The sequence below is a fragment of the Panthera pardus genome, unplaced genomic scaffold (assembly GCF_024362965.1).
Source record: "Panthera pardus isolate Hobbes unplaced genomic scaffold, ASM2436296v1 HiC_scaffold_13, whole genome shotgun sequence".
NCBI lineage: Eukaryota > Metazoa > Chordata > Mammalia > Carnivora > Felidae > Panthera > Panthera pardus.
Window position 1 is genome coordinate 184,131,313 of NW_026526688.1, and position 18,299 is coordinate 184,149,611.

An 18,299-nucleotide genomic window follows, 5' to 3' on the forward strand; every position below is an offset into this window, starting at 1 on the left:
TAATTATTCTGAGTGAGAGAAGTCTGACAAAAAAGAGTATATACCAAATTATTCCATTTACATGAAATTCTAGAAAATATCAACTCGTTTATAGTGACAGAAAGCTGACGAGTGATTGCCTAGGGCATGCAAGGGTTGGGGTGAAATGTGGGACAGGAGATGCATTTGAAACTTCTGGGAGGGATAGATATATTGATTACCTAGATTTTGAGGATGTTTCATGAGTGTTTACATGTGTCAAAACCCATCAAGTTGTGTTCTTTAAATATATGCAGTATGTTGTATGTCAATTACACTTCAGTGAAGCTGTAAAATTTTATTTTTAATTTTCCTGTGTGAATTAGCTGTGTATATAACAGTGTGTGAATCTTCGTGGTGGATAAAACAAGCATTTTACTTACTCAGGAAAGAGGACTGACAACCATAAAAAGTTATGAAAGCACAAGCATTAAACAAAATGAAATTGGGATCATATTTGCAAATATTAAACCAATGTATTTTAATTTCCCCTACAACTCACGTTCCTTTGAAGCTTTCTCCCTCAGAGACAGTCCCAAAGCTTATAACCAGAGAGTGGAAGAAAACAGATACTTGACTTCATTAACAAATGATGGGCTTGCCAATTAAGCCTGGTGGGGAAAGAGTGGGTTTCCTACATTTCTTTAGTTATATCAAAGGATAGATTTGGAGGTCTAGCCCAAAGATTTTTTTTAATGGTTGTTTATTTATTTATTTATTTTTCAGAGACAGAAGCAGAGAGAGAGAGAGAGGAAGGGACAGAGAATCCCAAGCAGGCTCCACACTGTCAGTGCAGAGCCTGACTCAGGGTTTGAACTCAGGAACCATGAGATCATGACCTGAGCCGAAATCAAAAGTTGGGCACTTAGCCAACTGAGCCACCCAGGCCCCCTAGCTCAAAGATTTTTCTATCAATGGTGGAAAGACAATTTTCCTTCTGCTTGTGACAACTAGATACAATGGTTGAAAGAGTATAAGGAGGGAAGAGAAAAATTCACTCTTTCCAGCCAAAGGATGGTGGGGGACAGAAGAGAGGAGCAGAATTTGAAAGAGGAAAGCAGATGCCATGGTTGTCCCTTCTCACACCCTCTCAATATCCTCTGTGCTCCCGCCCCTGCACATTCCTAGTCCTCAGAAGGACTGACTCTCAAGCTTAGACACAGGGAAGCCCTGGGGCACAGGGACCTCTATCTTCCTTCCATTGGAAGATGCCAGTCTTGCAGACCCTCCGCCCATACCTGAGGTTCAACCAGTGTCTCTGTTTGCCGTAGCCAAGAGGAAGAGCCTGAGGATTCCCTGAATCTTCCCAGCTTTCCGTGTGGTTTGAAGGTGTCCAGAAACACGTGTGTGCCCTGAGGGAGAAATGTGGAAGGAAGCTGAGGGTGCTGGCTGCCTTCTCTAGCAGGGGCTGCAGCTATGGGAATCTTTAAACATCAATGAAAGCAAGAGTGGAGTTCATTGGTGAGTGGTTGTTGGAGAGGATGTCCCTGAAGCACTGCCCAGGCCAAGGGAAGGGACCACAAGTTTGCTGACAGCAGATATTTGCCTCAGAGGCTGGCTCAATGACGAGACAGTCTGAAGACTTTATACACATACCACAAGGATCCTGCATGTCCCACCATTACACCATCTTACGAGGGAATTTTGGGGGTGAGGGTGGGGGGTGAATCTAGAAGAGGAGACATTTTACATAATGAATCTGAACATCATCCAAAGACACTGTGTTAGTTTATTACTTTGGACTAAATAGTTCCCTCACTCCACTTCCCACCCATCCCCACCAATACCCATGGGATGCACACTCAAAAGTAAGTCTAGATTATAGACGAAGTAAAGAAAATATATTTCCAATGCACATCTGAGTGTAATGTACATACCCTTACAACCCATTGCCAAGAAAACGCAAGGTGTTCAAGGCATTCTACGATGGAGAGCAACGGTGGTAGTTAGGAAGTGAGGGATAGTCACAGAGGTGGGGACTGAGTCCTGCCAGCTGGGCAGGATTTTGGCCAGGCAGATTAGAGAAGCATATCTGATGGGGAGAACTGCCTGAACAAGGGTCTGGAGGAGAGGACATGCGCAGTGGGGGAGAGAGTGGAGCAGAGAGCTCCTGTTGATGGAGGAACTCTGATGCCCCACTTTGTTAGCATGACCAAGGAACTCAGCAGTGAGTGAGCTCAGAAAATGCCAGCTTTGAGCAGGCATGGGCTTGTCTTCTGGAAACTTTGCAAAGAGAAAGCCAGAGAACACGGCCACCCAAATGTCAGTTGGTCTCTCAATAGGTCAAGAAGCTGAACGTGGCTATCTGATGGTTCCTGGTGCTCACAGAGTGACAAACTGCTTCAACATGTCACTTAGAGGTAATTGACAGAGGTAATTGGGTTTTTTTTAATTTTTTTTTTAATGTTTATTCATTTTTGAGAGAGACAGAGCGTAAGGAGGGGAGGGGCAGAGAGAGAGGGAGACACAGAATCTGAAGCAGGCTCCAGGCTCTGAGCTGTCAGCACAGAGCCCGACACGGGGCTTGAACTCATGAACCACGAGATCATGACCTGAGCTGAAGTCGGATGCTTAACTGACTGAGCCACCCAGGTGCCCCAGAGACTAGGATGATTCTTTACAGGGCAAGTCTAAAGCACTAGAAACACCAAGGGTCATCCTCCTAGTAAGTCGACCTACGGACACCAGGGAGTCAGAATGAAGGCTGGCTGATACCTAGTAAGAAGAGCTTTTATTTTCTAGTTTCAATTCAGTCCATGAAGAATATTTACTGGATCGATCACTGAGAACTGGCCTGGTTCATATTTCATGTCACTTCCTGTAGCAAGGCTGCTCAGCCAGGCAGAACTTGCTGAGAGGTCATGGAGTAGGAAGGGTGCTATTGTATGCAGCTCTGATGGCTGGACACAGCTTACCCCCACGTACGCCTCCAACTCCCTGCCTAATGTGTTTTTAATTGATTGTCACTCTCAAGCACCCTTGTCCCTTTCCTTCTCTGACCTTGGCTTCCTGCAGCAGGACATGTTGTCATGGGACCCACACCAGGCCTCCTGTCTGCACCTGGAGTGCCCGCATGCCTCAGGTGAGTGCTGGTTTGAGAAGCCCACCTACTGCTTCCCTCCACGTGGCATGAAAGAGATTGTACCTGGAGTGGCTCACAGCTCTGGACAGGAAGAACAGAGTTGTTTGGGCAAGACCACAGGCGAGGTTGGTCAGGCAAACCCAGGGGACTGTCGGGTGGTTCCCAAAGTGATTGTATATAAGGGTCCCACATTGACTCCAAAATAAAAGAAAGCAATAGAAAGCTTATACCTATTAGACAGGCCCCAACCGGGAACACCGACCACACTAAACACTGGCGAAGGTGAGGAGCAACAGGAACTCTTGTTCATTGCCGATGGGAACGCAAAACGGGACCGCCATGTTGGAAGACATTTTGGTGGTTTCTCACAAAACTTAACGTACTCTTAACATACGCTCCAGCAATTGCACTCCTTGGTATTTACCAAATGAGTTGAGAACCTCTGTCTACACAAAAAAACGTGCACGTGGATGTTTACGGCAGCTTTATTAGTAATTACCAAAATATGGACGCAAGATGCCCTTCAGTAGGTGGATAGATAAATAATAAGCTGTAGTACTTCCAGACAGTGGAATATTATTCAGAGTGAAAAAGAAATGCACTGTCAAGCCATGAGAAAACATGGAAGAAAATTAAATGCATATTGCTGAGCGAAAGAAACCAATCTGAAAAGGTCACATGCTATATGATTGCAGCCATATGACAGTCCGGAAAAGACAAAGCTATGGAGACCGTAAAAAGCTCAGTGGTTGCCAGAGTGTGTGACGGGAAAGGACAGAGATGAATAGTGGATCATGGAAGATTTTTAGGGCAGCGAAAATACTCTTTATGATACCATAATGATGGATACGTGTCTTTATACATTTGTCCCAACCCACAGACCATACGGCACCGTGAGTAAGCCATAATGTAAACTATGGTCTTAGAGTGATAATGACATGTCAATACAGATTTTTCAAATGTAGCAAATATACCACTCTGATGTTGTTGATGATGGGAAAGTCTACTCAGTGTGGGGGCAAGGGGTAAATGGGAGATCTCTGTATCTTTGCTTGAATTTTACTGTGAACCTCAAACTGCTCTAAAAATAAAAGTCTTAGTGAAAAAAAAAAATAAAGTTAATAGGGGATTAGTAACAATTTTAAGTAAATAATGTTCACATTTGAAGAAGAGTCACACGTGTAAGAAAAATAGTGCTCATTAGGACTTTAGGAAATATTTATAGTATTTCTGGGAGGCCTTATAATAATCTCATCACCAAAAGGGTGTCTGGGACCCACAGGTCTGCAATCACCCAGAGCAGGCACACCTGGTGAGTATTACTTGCTAATAACCCTGAGCAATCAGAGACCACCAGGGCTCAGCCCACTGGTCTCATTCTGTCATCTTGGAGCTGACTCCAAGGTCTGATATTTGAGGACTGGACTTTTTTACTCCTCCCAGGCACCGAGACTTCGGTCCCCCTTCTTTTTTTATTCCAACTATTCGACAAACCAGCTCACGTTTCTTGTCCTCCAGGAAGTGGAAGAGAATGAACACTTCTTGGCTACTGACCATTTACTTGGTACTTTCTGTCCATTATATCTGTAAGCAGGGATCCTCGCAGGACCTGATCTATCCATCGAGAGCAGACGAAGGGTACCCCACCTGTCAAGAAACTGTTTGCACGCTCGGATTTGCATGGAGGCCAGAATGTCTCCTGGGAGTGTATCTTGTTGCTGTTCATGGCTGAGGCTCAGACAAGCCTGACAGACTTGAGGGCCACGGATTGGCAAAGTCTTACAGAGGGCAGGGAGGAAATTGACCCTAGGGACTCAGACTCAGCAACGGGCCCCAAGGGCTGTGCGGGAGAACTGAACTGGGTTTACTGTGGTACCTGTCAGAGGGTGTCTCCTGAACCCTGCCATTCTGGAAGCATTTCCACATTTGAAAGAGCTGTTTCACTAAATTCTGACCAGGCTGTGGAGTTCACCAACTGATTATAAACGAGGGAGAGCATATCTTCTAGCCGCATTTCCCTCTTCCAAGCAATTACCCCAAGTCATGAATCTAGCCCAGGGTACCACTGACATAGATATTTGTTGAGCGAGGGAGTCAGGCTGCCCGGCATCACGATGTTCAAGCCCTCTGCTGTTTGTGAGTGGATCTCTGTTGCAGCCCCACCAAATGGCCAGCTGATCAGACGTATGGGGACCGGGGGCTGGTGGGTGGAGGGGAACACCCAACACTGGGAGACATCAGGACTATTTATAGCCTATTTTCCAAGAGGGGAATTTCTTCATGAGCAGAGGAGCTTTTGTAAATCAAGTATCAATATTAATGTCAGCTCAGCGGGATTCTCAGGGTGTTGAAATCTGAGACATTTGGTTTATATGGCACTCAATTCTCACAATACCTCTGAAAGTAAATACATATTTTCCCCACTTTACAGATGAACAAACTACTGTTGCAGTCACACTGAGTCACAAGCCACTGTAAAATCTCAGTGGCACATAGCCAGAAGCATTTATTTCTCGCTCAGGCACCTGTAGGTTGGCTGTGGTTCAGCTGATCTAGGCTGGACTCAGCTGGACCTGTTTGCAGGCTCTGGGGCACGTCCGGGCATGCTCAATTTGTCAATCTCATGGCAAAAGGCTCAAAAATCCAACTGTGCCAGCATATTTAAGGCTTTCATTCATATCATTTCTCCTAACTTCCCATTGGCTAAAGCAAGTCGCATGGGTAAGCCATGTGGGCAGAGAAGCCAATGCTTCCTGCGGAGGAGGGTGGGGCATTACTTTGAACTTCTACTTGTCTGCTGCCAAAGCTAGAGAAGCTTTCTTGCAGCCTTTGTTAACCGCTCCCTCCTATGAATTCGTAGGTTTGTTGTCTTTACCACTCAACAAAGCAATTAATTGCATACTTTTGTCCTATCGTTCGGGTATTTGTTCTTTGACATTTGCCTTTGTCTCCCCAGGGGGATTGTTGAGGGGACCCAGGGACGCTTCTGGGTCGCCCCAGCCCTGCACAATGCTGATATATAGAAGGACCACGGTAAGTAATTACAGAAGGACTGGTCAGGTACATCATTGTACCAAGAAGCCTGCAGTGAGTACCCCTTTGAGTATTCTGGCAGATTACATGAAAACAAGCCCAAAAGAGCCTGGTGTGTAACTGCAGCCCCCCAGTGCTGGGAGAATTTGACAACCCTTTGCTATTTCCGGGGATCTGCGATCAGCAGGTACCGCTGGATTCATCAGCACTGTGTCCTCCTTGCAGACTTAATTAGCAGCTCTTGTCGAAACCCAGCTTCTTGTTAAAACCAGACTTTAAAAAAGAAACTGTTCCAAGCTTATATCCTTACTTTCAGTTACGTGTCATCCAGATATGAGACTAAAATCTCGCTTTTTTAAAACTGAGTTATAATTGACATGTAACGTTGTGAAGTTTAAAGTATACAACGTGTTGATTTGATACACTTCTATGTTGCTATGTGATAGCTACCACGGTGTTAGCTAACACTTCCATCATATCACATAATTATCATTTCTTTTCTGTGGTGAGAACAAGTAAGATCTAGTCTCTTAGTCACTTCCAAGTATGTAATACAGTATTACTGAAAATTAACAATACAATATAATTTAAAATTAAAAACAGACCTACCGTATGATCCAGCAATCTCACTTCTGGGTATATATCCAAAGGAAGTGGAAATAGGATATAGAAAAGATGTCTGAACTCCCATGTTTATTGCAGCATTATTCACAATAGCCAAGATATAGAAACAATGTAAGTGTCCCTCAATGGGATGGATGAAGACATTGTGTGTGTGTGTGTGTGTGTGTGTGTGTATACATTCATAATGGAATATTATTCAGCCATGAGAAAGAAGGACATACAGCCATTTGCATCAGTATGGATAGACCTTGCAGGCATTATGCTGAGTGAGATACATCAGATAGACAAAAACAAAGAGTGTATGATATCACTTATATGTAGAATCTAAAAAGCCTGAACTCCGGGGCCCCTGGGTGGCTCAGTTGGTTAAGTATCCAACTCTTGGTTTCAACTCAGGTCATGATCTTACAGTTCGTGAGTTTGAGCCCCACATTGGGCTCTGCGCTGAGAGTGCAGAGCCTGCTTGGGATTCGCTCTCTCTGCCCCCCTCCACGCCCCCTCAAAATAAATAAATAAACTTAAAAAAAAAAAAAAAGACTGAACTCCTAGAAACAAAGAGTAGAAGAGTGATTACCAGGTACTTGCAGGTGGAGGAATTTGGGACGTGGGTCAAAGGACACAAATCTGCAGTTCAAAAACGTATATGTTCTGGGAATCTAATGCACACAATCTCATTTTCTTTTTTTTAACATTTTTTTTTAATTTTAGAGAGAGAGAGAGAGAGAGAGCACAATTGGGGGAGGGGGCAGAGGGAGAGAGAGGATCTTAAGCAGGCTCCATGATCATCGTGGATCCCATAACCGTGAGATCATGACCTGTGTGGAAATCAGGAGTTGGATGTTTAACCAACCGAGCCACCCAGGCACCCCTACAAAATTTCATTTTCAAAAGAGAGTCAGTTATTCAAGAATGCCCTTGCCCTAGTCAAATGGAGATGGTGATAATGTGAGTTAACACTTAACTAAGCACTTACTATGCACAAGGATCACGTATTTATCCCCTTGTTCAATCTTCATCTTACTTAATCTAATAGCTATTGTAATTATCCCTTATAGCTATCGTAATTATCCCTTATAACTATTATAATTATATAATTATTATAATTATCCCCCATTTTGCAGCTGGGTGAAACGAAGTTTAAAGAGATAATGGGACTTGCCCAGGGTCCCGGTGCTTACAAACAGTAGTGCTGGGAAATAAAACACTGACCAGAAAAAAAATCTGTGTTCTTTCATACTCACCACTAAATCTCTACTACATTCTTGTTTATGTTCACGAATTATTTCAAACATTACAAAAGTATAGGAAATAACACTAGTATACCTACCAACAAGTTTTGTAAAATGTTACCTTTTTCTTGTTTCTTTCAGTGATTTTTTTAAGTTTATTTATTTTGAAAGAGAGAGAGAGCAGGGCTCCTGGGTGGCTCCGTCGGTTAAGCGTCCAACTTCGGCTCAGGTCATGATCTCACAGTTCGTGGGTTCGAGCCCTGCGTCGGGCTCTGTGCTGACAGCTCAGAGTCTGGAGCCTGCTTCGAATTCTGTGTCTCTCTCTCTCTCTCTGCCCCTCACCTGCTCATTCTCTGTCTCTGTCTCTCAAAAATAAATAAACATTAAAAAATATTTTTTAAATAAAAAGAGAGAGAGAGAAAGAGAGAGGGAAAGAGCACATGAATAAGGGAGGAATAGAGAGAAAGGGAGAGAGACAGAATCCCAAGCAGGCTCTGCACTGTCAGCACAGAGCCCAATGCAGGGCTAGAACCCATGAACTGTGAGATCATGACCTGAGCCTAAATTAAGAGCCAAAATATGACCTACAAGCATCCCTCCTCTATACTCAGGGGTAACCATTACTTGAATTTAGTATTTTCAATTCCAGTGTATTTTTAATGTTTACTATATATATAAATACACACAAACATTATATAGAATTACTGTGAATTTTTAAAATTTTATTTACATAATATCCTTCCAAAATTTGCTTTTCATCCCACCTGATGTGTTTGAGCTTTATCCGTGTTGATGCACATAGGAATATTGCAATATATTTTATTGTGTAATTATACCATTAGTTATTCATTTCCCTGTTAATTTTTGTTAGTGCAAACAGTACATCAATGGATATTTCCTGTCCATATTTCTTCATGCACATTTGCCAGAACTTTTCTGTGAAAAGTACCAAAAAGTGCGACTACTGTGTCGAAGGGTGTGCGTACTTTCTGTGTTGATTGCTGTGCGGTTCTCCAGTGTGGTGATACCCACTTAAACTGCCACCAGCGGGAGATGAGAGTTCCCCATATCTTAAATTCTCACCCACACTTGGGATTGTTAGAATTTTCCAACCTACTAGCGGTAAAATGGTAGCTCATTTTAATGTATAGTTTTCTGATTGTTAGAAGCAAATGTTAATATTCAATTGAGCAGGCCTGTTTCTTCTTCTGTTTTGGTGTCCATTTTCATATTGAATTGGTTGTCTTTTTCTTATTGACTTGGAACTCTGGATCCCAATCTTTAGGCAGTTACATGTGTTGAAAATATATTCATTCCTCCAGTATATGACTTATCTTTTCGCCTTTTTAATGATGCCTTTAATTGTATAGAAATTTTAAATTTTGGAGTGCCTGGGAGACTCAGTCGGTTGAGTGTCCAACTCTTGATTTCGGCTCAGGTCATGATCTCACAGTTCCTGGGATCGAGCCCTGTGTCAGGCCCCGTGCTGACAGCAAGGAGCCTGCTTGGGATTCTCTCTCTCCCTCTCTCTCTCTGCCCCTCCCCTGCTCTCTCTCTCTCTCTCTCTCAAAATAAATAAATCAACTTAAAAAATATTTTTGAATCTCAATGTACTTAATTTGGTAAATTTTAAATATATTAATCTTTTTTTAGGATAGTAATAATAATTATTATTTCATTATTTTTTTCTTCAAATTTTTATTTAAATTCTAGTTAGTTAACATATAAGTGTGGGACGCCTGGGTGGTTCAGTCGGTTGAGCATCCGACTTCGGCTCAGGTCAGGATCTCACGGTACGTGGGTTGGAGCCCAGCATTGGTCTCTGTGCTGACAGCTCAGAGCCTGGAGCCTGAATTCTGTGTCTCCCTCTCTCTCTGCCCCTCCCCTGCTCATGCTCTGTCTCTCTCTGTCTCAAAAATAAATAAACATTAAAAAATTTTTTAAACAAAAAACTTAGAAGTGGAACAGTGGTTTCAGGAGTAGAATTTAGTGATCCATCACTTATATTTGATACCCCGTACTCATCCCAACAAGTGCCCTCCTCAATGCCCACCACCATTTAGCCCACCCCCCCGCCTCTCTCCTTCAACCCTCAATTTGTTCTCTATCATCAAGAGCCTCTTATAGTTTGCTTCCCTCTCCTTTTTTTCCCCTTTCCCATATGTTCATCTGTTTTGTTCCTCAGATTCCACATAAATATATTAATATTTTACCTGAAAGACAATACATACATACAGCTTAAAATTCAAGAAGTACAAAGGGCCTATAGTGACAAGCCTCCTCTTGCTTTCTCAGTCACCCTGTTTCCCTTGGCATCCTTCCAAAATTATTTATGCACATAAAAGCAAAGTATAAACATTTTCACCTTTGAACCCCAATATCAACATACTGTATACACTGTTGTATGTGGTGGTTTTAAGGTTTTTTCACCCTTTATCTATACCTTGAAGATTATTCTGTATCAGCACTAAAGAGTTTACACTTTACAGCTCCAGTATTCCATAGAAAGAATGTACTATAATTAACATTTAACCAGTTCCTGATGAATATTTGGTAGTTTGCCAACTTTTGTGAATACAAACAATGTTGCACTGAGTAACCTTGTTCTTTTATCATTATTCACATGTGTGTATATATGTCTAGGGAACAAATCCTTAGATATGGAAATGCATGGTCGAAGGGTATATGCAACTGTATTTTTGACAGATATTGCCAAATTCCTTCTATAGGGTTGTAAAAATTTGCTCTCCACAGCCCTGTAAGAGGGTCTGTTTTCTAGACCACAGATGATATCATAAATCAGACTTCTGGATTTTTACCAACCTGATAGGTACAAAATAGGATCTCAGTGTAGTAATGAAAATGTTGCCATTTACGTTTCCATTGCTGTTAGTGAGGTTGACATTTAAAAGTGTAGACTTTTTAAAGACCACTTGTATAAATTTCTCTGTGATCTATTTGTTCATATCAAATTATTGGTACTGTATTGATTTGCAAGAAGGCTTATATTTCTTAGTGAAATTAGCTCTTTGTGATGTAAGCTGTAAATTTTTTTTCCAGAGGGTTCCTTAATTTTTTGACTATAGTCATGGTTTTTGTCAGTTTGTTTGCTTTTAAGTAATCTATACACCCAACATGGAGCTTGGGCTTGAATTTAAAACCCAGAGATCAAGAGATCATGAGTCACACACTCTGCTGACTGAGCCACCCGGTGTGTGTATATATACACACGTATCACTTATTGAATAATCCTTTCTGTCCCAATAGATTAGTAATGGCACTCTTGAAGATAATAAAATTTCCATGTATATGAGGATCTATGTGAGCTCTTTCTAGTCTGCTTGTCTATTCCAGTGCTTCATAACCTTTTCACAACATGAATACATAAAAAAAGGTCATCTTTGATTTGCACATCGGTGGTCCCTCCCAGGGCTTCAGCGGCTCCAGGCCACCCCAGGCCTCCCCAGACCACCCCAAGAGTTGAGAGGATCAATATCCCAGGACATTTTTAACACCATGGAAGAGAGTCAAGTCTATTTATTTCATAGTCAAGCTGCTTTATGTCTATAATTACAGTTGACTCTTAAACAACACAGGTTTGAACGGTGCAAGTCCACTTATACATGGATTTTTTTTGATACAGTAGAGTATTGTAAATGTATTTTCTCTTCGTTATGATTTTCTTAATAACATTTTCTTTTCTGTAGATTTTTTTCTTCAAAATTGTCTTCAGTGACCCATTTCTGTCCCTTGCTTTTCTAAAAGAATTTTTAAAGGAGGTAATTTACAGATTGGAGATCTTGAAATTTTGGAGACTTGAAATGGAGACTCGAAATACAAATTTATGCCAGTCAGTCTCCCTATCCATGAACATGGTATACATCATTTATTCGTTATCATCTTCCTTTCAATGAAGGTTTATAATTTTTATTCAAAAGGTTTAGCAAATCTTTTGTTAGATCTCTTCTTTGGTATATTATTGTTTTGTGGATATTGTGTGTAAATTGTGCCTTTTTTCTCTTGCTTAAAGTATGAGGAGAATATGATAATGATAACAATAATATTAATACTACTGCTACTTATACAGTAGTATATACCTCCTATATAGACAAGCATTATTCTAAGGACTTTACATATTTTAACTTACTCGGTCTTCAGAAAAGCCCTATTAAGTACTTTTACTATTATTCCCATTTTATAAATGAAGGGGCCGAGGCATTGACAAATTATTTAACTTGCCCAAAGTCATCCAGTTGGTGGATGGCAGTCTTGCTTTGGGGGATGAATTTTGAAAGATTTGAAGACACCACACATTTACTTAAAACAAGCCTCTGAGAGAGGTCAGGAGGGAAGGAGACATTTAAAAAACAAATGCTCTGAGACAGAGATTGGGGCACATGTTTTCCATCTCCCAGTAATCCTGTAAAATGCAGACACCAAGACCCAGATAGATGAATAATTCACCCAAGATCATCTCATCTTTCAGGTTGGACACAGAGTATAATATAAGTGTGCATCTGCCCGCCTCCAGACCCCCTGTTGTATGGTTGCTGTTTTCACATACTAGAGAGCCAATAGTGTCATGAGCTTTCAGGAGTAGGAGGCTTCATAACCCCAAGTCAGTGCCAGCTCCCTAATGCCAAGTATGAATATAAACGAAGCATAAAGAAAGAAAATGCCTCATCTTTATGAGTGCTTTCAAAGTATCATCAGACCTTCACTACTTGAAGCAGTTAATAAAAGTGGGGAGGTTATCAATAGATCTCCTTCCTGGTTATCAGAGGGACCTCTACAGGGGGTCAAGATGCTCTGTCAGTCAATGAACAAACATATAATAAATGGGAATTCTGTGCAAGGCACTAGATCCTTCCTACATGCACTGAGATGGCTGGTACCTGCTCTTTAGCTACTTAGGGGACATACCAACCACAAGAGCCTGATTCCATAGCAGGTAGCGGTCCTCAGAAAAGGAATGTCACAGCCAGAATACCATCCGCTCTCAGCTATCTAGACTGATGAGTGAGATAAACTAAATATATTTTTAAAATCACAAGTCTCATCCTCTGGAAAGCAAATTCTATTAGAGTAATGAGATCTTATGTTTTTCTCCAAACAAAGCTCTGAGATTCTGGCTCTATTTTAATTTTTGTTTAAATATATACTTTTTGGACCAATTACAAAAGTAACATGTAAACTACAAAAAAAAAATCTGGAGAATATGAGAAAGTACAAAAATCTCCATAATTTCCTTAGCTGAGGACTCCCATTGTTAATAGGGCTTATACTTCGAGGCTTTGGAGGTAGATAGATGACAACTAGATTAGCAGTCAGTACTGCTTTGTAAACCTTTTTGACTTAATTCTTGTTTTCACTTAACAAGACATTATTTTTCTCTACCATATTTTTAATGGCTGAATTGTATTACATTACGTGGATATATTGTATTTGGCTTATCCAATGCTGCCATATGGGATATTTAGGTCATCTCTGATTTTTGGTTATTACAAAAATTCTGAGAAAAAAAGTCCTTGTAGTCAAATCTGCAGTTTCCATGCTAATTTCCTTGGGGTAAATTCACAGAAGTAGAATTGTTAGATCATTGAGAGTATACAGTTTAAAACTTGCTGTCTACATCTGTCTCTGTTCGGCATCTCAGGTTGGGGCTGGCATGACCACTCTGCTTAAGATGTTTGGATTTCCAGCAGAAGTCACAGCAACTCTAGCCTCCGGGGTTAAAGCTGCACTGGAGAGCTCAGCAGCTGGCTTCTCACTGCTGGCCTGCTGTACTGGGACCCTTGGTAACCACTCTTCCCCCTGTGGTTCTGGCCCTGAAGAATTAACATCAGAAGCACACATGGTATCCTCTGAACTCTAGAGGTTCAGAACCTAAAACTTGGTAGAATCTAGAACTTCTAGAACTTGGAGTGAGAACTGTCAGCCCAAGGTTAGAAACAGCTCTGAAAATCTCTTGGGGATCTGGTCAGGGTTAGAAGGAAGATAAAACTGCCTTTTGACCTTGATTTTAGATAAAGGAGTCAAGTGACTCTCCAACAAGCACTGGAATTCTATAAAATAGAGTTCTGCTATAGTTTACTAAAGGCCCATGTGATATTTCAGTTCCAGCGGCTAAAACATACGGAGGCAAACGAAGCTCCAGCTTATATTAATTGAGTCATTTTTAACTTGTTTTTATTTTTCATTGCAATTGAATTAAACTTTGTTTCCACTCTTTAAAAGACAGTGTGTGGACTTTGAAGCCGGATGATCTGGGCTAAAATCCTGGCTTTTACATTTCTTAGAGATCTGCCTTGAGCAAGAGACCTAATTTCTTTTTGCCTCAGTTTTCACATTTGTAAAATGGGCATCAGAATAGCTACTTCATAGGTTATCGCAAGGATTAAATGAGAAGGCAAAGGTTGTGTGCATGAGTGCACTAGCATACAGAAAATACTTAGGAAACATGAATCCTATTTCCTTCTAAATTCCACAGGAGATCTGGTGTGGCATATACATTATAAATGAGTCCTTCTTTAGTGGTTTTATTTACAATTTCACATTCATTGACTATCTCAAATCAGAAGGAGGTCTTATTTCAGTCAAGCATTCGCTTACAATAACCAAGAGGTAGAAACAGCCCAAATCTCCATTGGCAGAGGAAAGGGTAAGCAATTTGTGGTATGTACGTACAGTGGAGGGTTATTCAGTCATAAGAAGGTAGTGTTACATATCACAATGTGGATGAACCTTGAAAACATGATACTAAGTGAAAAAAGTCAGCAACAAAAAGTCACATATTCCCCGAAGTTGTGGGAATGTTCTGGAACTAGATCGAGGCAGGTACTAAATGCCACTGAATTGTTCATTTTAAAATGGTTAATTTTATGTGATAGGAATTTCACCTGAATGAATTATTTTTAAAAAATCACGAGAAGACCAAAGCCATTCTTTAATGGACAAAGGAACAATCCAGCAGGAATAAAGAGCACACTCTCTAGAGGATGTGGGCACCTCTTCTCATTTGTAAGGTAAGGATGACAGTAGTCTCTAACTCAGAGGGACTGGTGGGTAAGTAGATTAGGTAGTCCATGCAAAGAACTTAGAACAGGGCCATGCACACAGTGAACGCTCCATGTATGTTGTCCATCACCATTATTATTAATTCTTGCCCAAGAACCCACTAGAAAGCTTCCTCAAAAAGTCCTAACACAAGCCACTTTCTCCTTCATTCCTATTAAGATGACAAAAAATAAACTATGGACTCCACAACTGAAGACACTCACAGGTCTTGGTGCCCGGCCCAGCTTCTTTCAAAATGCTGTTCATGAAATTCGCTGCAAGCTCAGCTTTGACGGTGATCATTCCACGCTCCCAAGTGCATACAGGTTGGTCGAAGTGAACACCAGTTTTGATGCTGTGATGCTCTGAACATAGAAATGGCCGTCAAGACCAAAGGTGTGGATGAGATCACCATTGTCAAAATTTTGACCAGCTGCAGCAGTTAACAGAGATAGGATACTACCTTCACCTACCAGAGAAGGACCAAAAAGGAACTTGCATTTGCACTGAAGTCAGCCTTGTCTGGCCACCTGGAGACCATGATTTGGGGCCTATTGGAAACACCTGCTCAGTATGATGCTTCTGACTTGAAAGCCTTCATGTAGGGGCTGGGGACTGAGGAGGCCTCCTTTATTGAGATCATCTTCTCAAGGACCAACCAAGAGCTTCAAGAAATTAGCAAAGTCTACAAGGAAACGTACAAGACTGATCTGGAGAAGGACATCATTTCTGACACATCTGGTGACTTCTGCAAGCTGATGGTTGCCCTCGCAAAAGGTTGAAGAGCAGAGGATGGCTCTGTCATTGACTATGAACTGATTGACCAAGATGCCCAGGATCGCTATGATGCTGGAGTGAAGAGGAAAGGAACCGATGTGCCCGAGTGGATCAGTGTCATGACGGAGCAGAGTGTGTCCTCTCCAGAAAGTATTTGACAGGTACAGGAGCTACAGCCCTTATGACACGTTGGAGAGCCTCAAGAAGGAGGTCAAAGGAGAAACCTGGAAACTGCTTTTCTGAACCTGGTCCAGCGTATTCAGAACAAGCCCCTCTATTTTGCTGACCGACTGTACGGCTCCATGAAGGGCAAGGGAACTCGCGAGAGAGTCCTGACTGGAATCATGGTCTCTCGAAGTGAAGTGGACGGTGTTGAAAACCAGGTCCTGTTTCAAGAAGTATGGCAAGTCCCTGTACTACTGCGACCAGCAAGACGCAAAGGGCAACTACCAGAAAGTGCTGCTGTCCCTGTGTGGTAGGGATGACTGAGCCCCAGGAGGGGTGCGACTTTGTTTCCAGCTGACAGTTCTAGAAAATAGCTTGTGACTAACAGTCCCCTTATGCCCATCCCTGAGAGGATGATGTTAGCATTGTCCCCTCCCATCCTTATTTCAGTTGCCAAACATTGCCTGCCTCTCGTGTCTACTCTCTCCTTTGAGCCAAAGAAATGAACATTCCAAGGAGTTGGAAGTGAAATCTATGATGTGAAACACTTTGCCTCTTATTCATACCCAGATGAATAAACTGAATATTTGCTTTATAAACAAAAAATAAATAAATAAGCTGTGACTCATTTGAAAAAAAAAAAAGTGAGACAGAATTAACTTGAGTGTAACAAGTATCACTGGAATCTCCCGTCAGGTGCTTTGCAAACACTAACACATTTATCCTTGCATCTTCTGGATACGTCAACATGGTCCCCACGTTGCAGCTGGGGAAACTGAGATTCAAAGAGGTTAAGTGACTTGACCAATACCTCATAGGTGACCAGTGGTAAATCCAGAATTCAAACCCAGTCTAGCATTTCCCCCAAGCTCATAAGCTCCTAGTCTACTGCGTAGCTTTCCTTCTGCAAAGTCACTCTCTGGGCCAAGCTCTTGAGAGGGACAAGGGTGAGAGGTAAAAGTTGTTGGTCAGTTGGTGGGGGGAGGGAGAAGAAGAGCCTCAGGGCAGATAGAAAGTCCTTGGGGTGTGAAATCCCTGCTGACTATTATCCCCACCACCACTGACTTTCCAATTGGTCTCTGGCCACATTCTTGATTTCTTTCATGATACATTAATCCCAAGCACCAGTCTGGGACCAGCCTGATGTGGCCTCGCTGTGCTACATTAACCCACTGATTTGAAAGGAGTTCTAAAATACTGGCCAGGAAAGATGCATGGGAAATCTGAGACCTGTCTCTGCTCTCTTCCTCCACCCCACTCCCACTCCATACCCACTCCATCATCCAGTGCTGTAAGAGAAGCTTCTACTCATGCTGGAGGTGAGGGTTTCGTGTCAGAGGTGTCTGCCCCAATCACGCCCTGGTAGGATAATGCCTTATCCCTGCCCTCTGCCACCCTCCCAAACCCCAATATCCCACTCAGTGGATCCACGGTTGCCTGTGTAATCGGCGATCTATAGCTACTCAGGACATGGAGAATGCCCACAGCTAATCAGCACATATTTTAGTAGTTTAGGGCCAGGGCTAACCAAGAAGTCAAAGAGGGGGATTTCTCCCTTGCTGGAAGCTTGAGCTGGGGGTGGGAAAAGTATAGATCCACATTTTAATCCTGAAAGGCTGTGTGTTAGCCAGCCTGTGTCGACTCAGGGTTGATGACAGATCTCTGCACGCAGAGGACAGACTCCCACGGACTCTATCCAAGAGGCCGATGACTAATACCAGGCCCATTTATTCATTTATAGAGTTTGGGTATCTTAGGCAGTCGTAGATTACAGAAGGGAGGTGGAGAGAGGGTTGTAATAATACCAAACCCTTATTGAATTTCTACCACGCACCGTGGAGTAAAGCAAAATGCTTCACTCAGTATCTCACGTAATCTCGGCTACAACCCCTTCAGGCAGATGTCTGAATGCGTTATCTCCGGAGGAGGAAATAAGGACTTAGTAAGAGTAAAGGATTTGCTTGGGACCCCGTAGATTACCTACATTTAAGAATCCAGGTGTGACCAATGGGGAGACCCGTGCAGTGCTCACTCCAGAGCCCTGAGGCCAGAGATGCAAACAGTTTGAACTGCAAGGACAGAGGGAGCCGAGAAGGGATGAGATTTGATCAGTATTGGAAAGGGGAAACTGACAGGCCTGTCTCCCCTGGTTGTGGAGGGTGCATGGAGAAAGGGTTAATTGCAGACAGCTCCCGGTTTCCTGGCTTTCACCACCAGGTAAGTGAAGGACCACTGACAGCCATAGCTTTTCAGGACAGTAGAAGCTGATAGCGGAAACAAAGTGCTCATTTCTGCCGAAATAAACTAACAGCTGC

The 18,299-nt window shown here is 42.2% G+C and overlaps 1 pseudogene; it reads left to right on the forward strand.

Annotated features, from left to right (window-relative positions):
* Positions 1–2,464: 2,464 nt before the first annotated feature.
* LOC109269579 (putative annexin A2-like protein) lies at positions 2,465–16,622 on the forward strand (annotated as a pseudogene).
* The last annotated feature ends 1,677 nt before the right edge of the window (positions 16,623–18,299 follow it).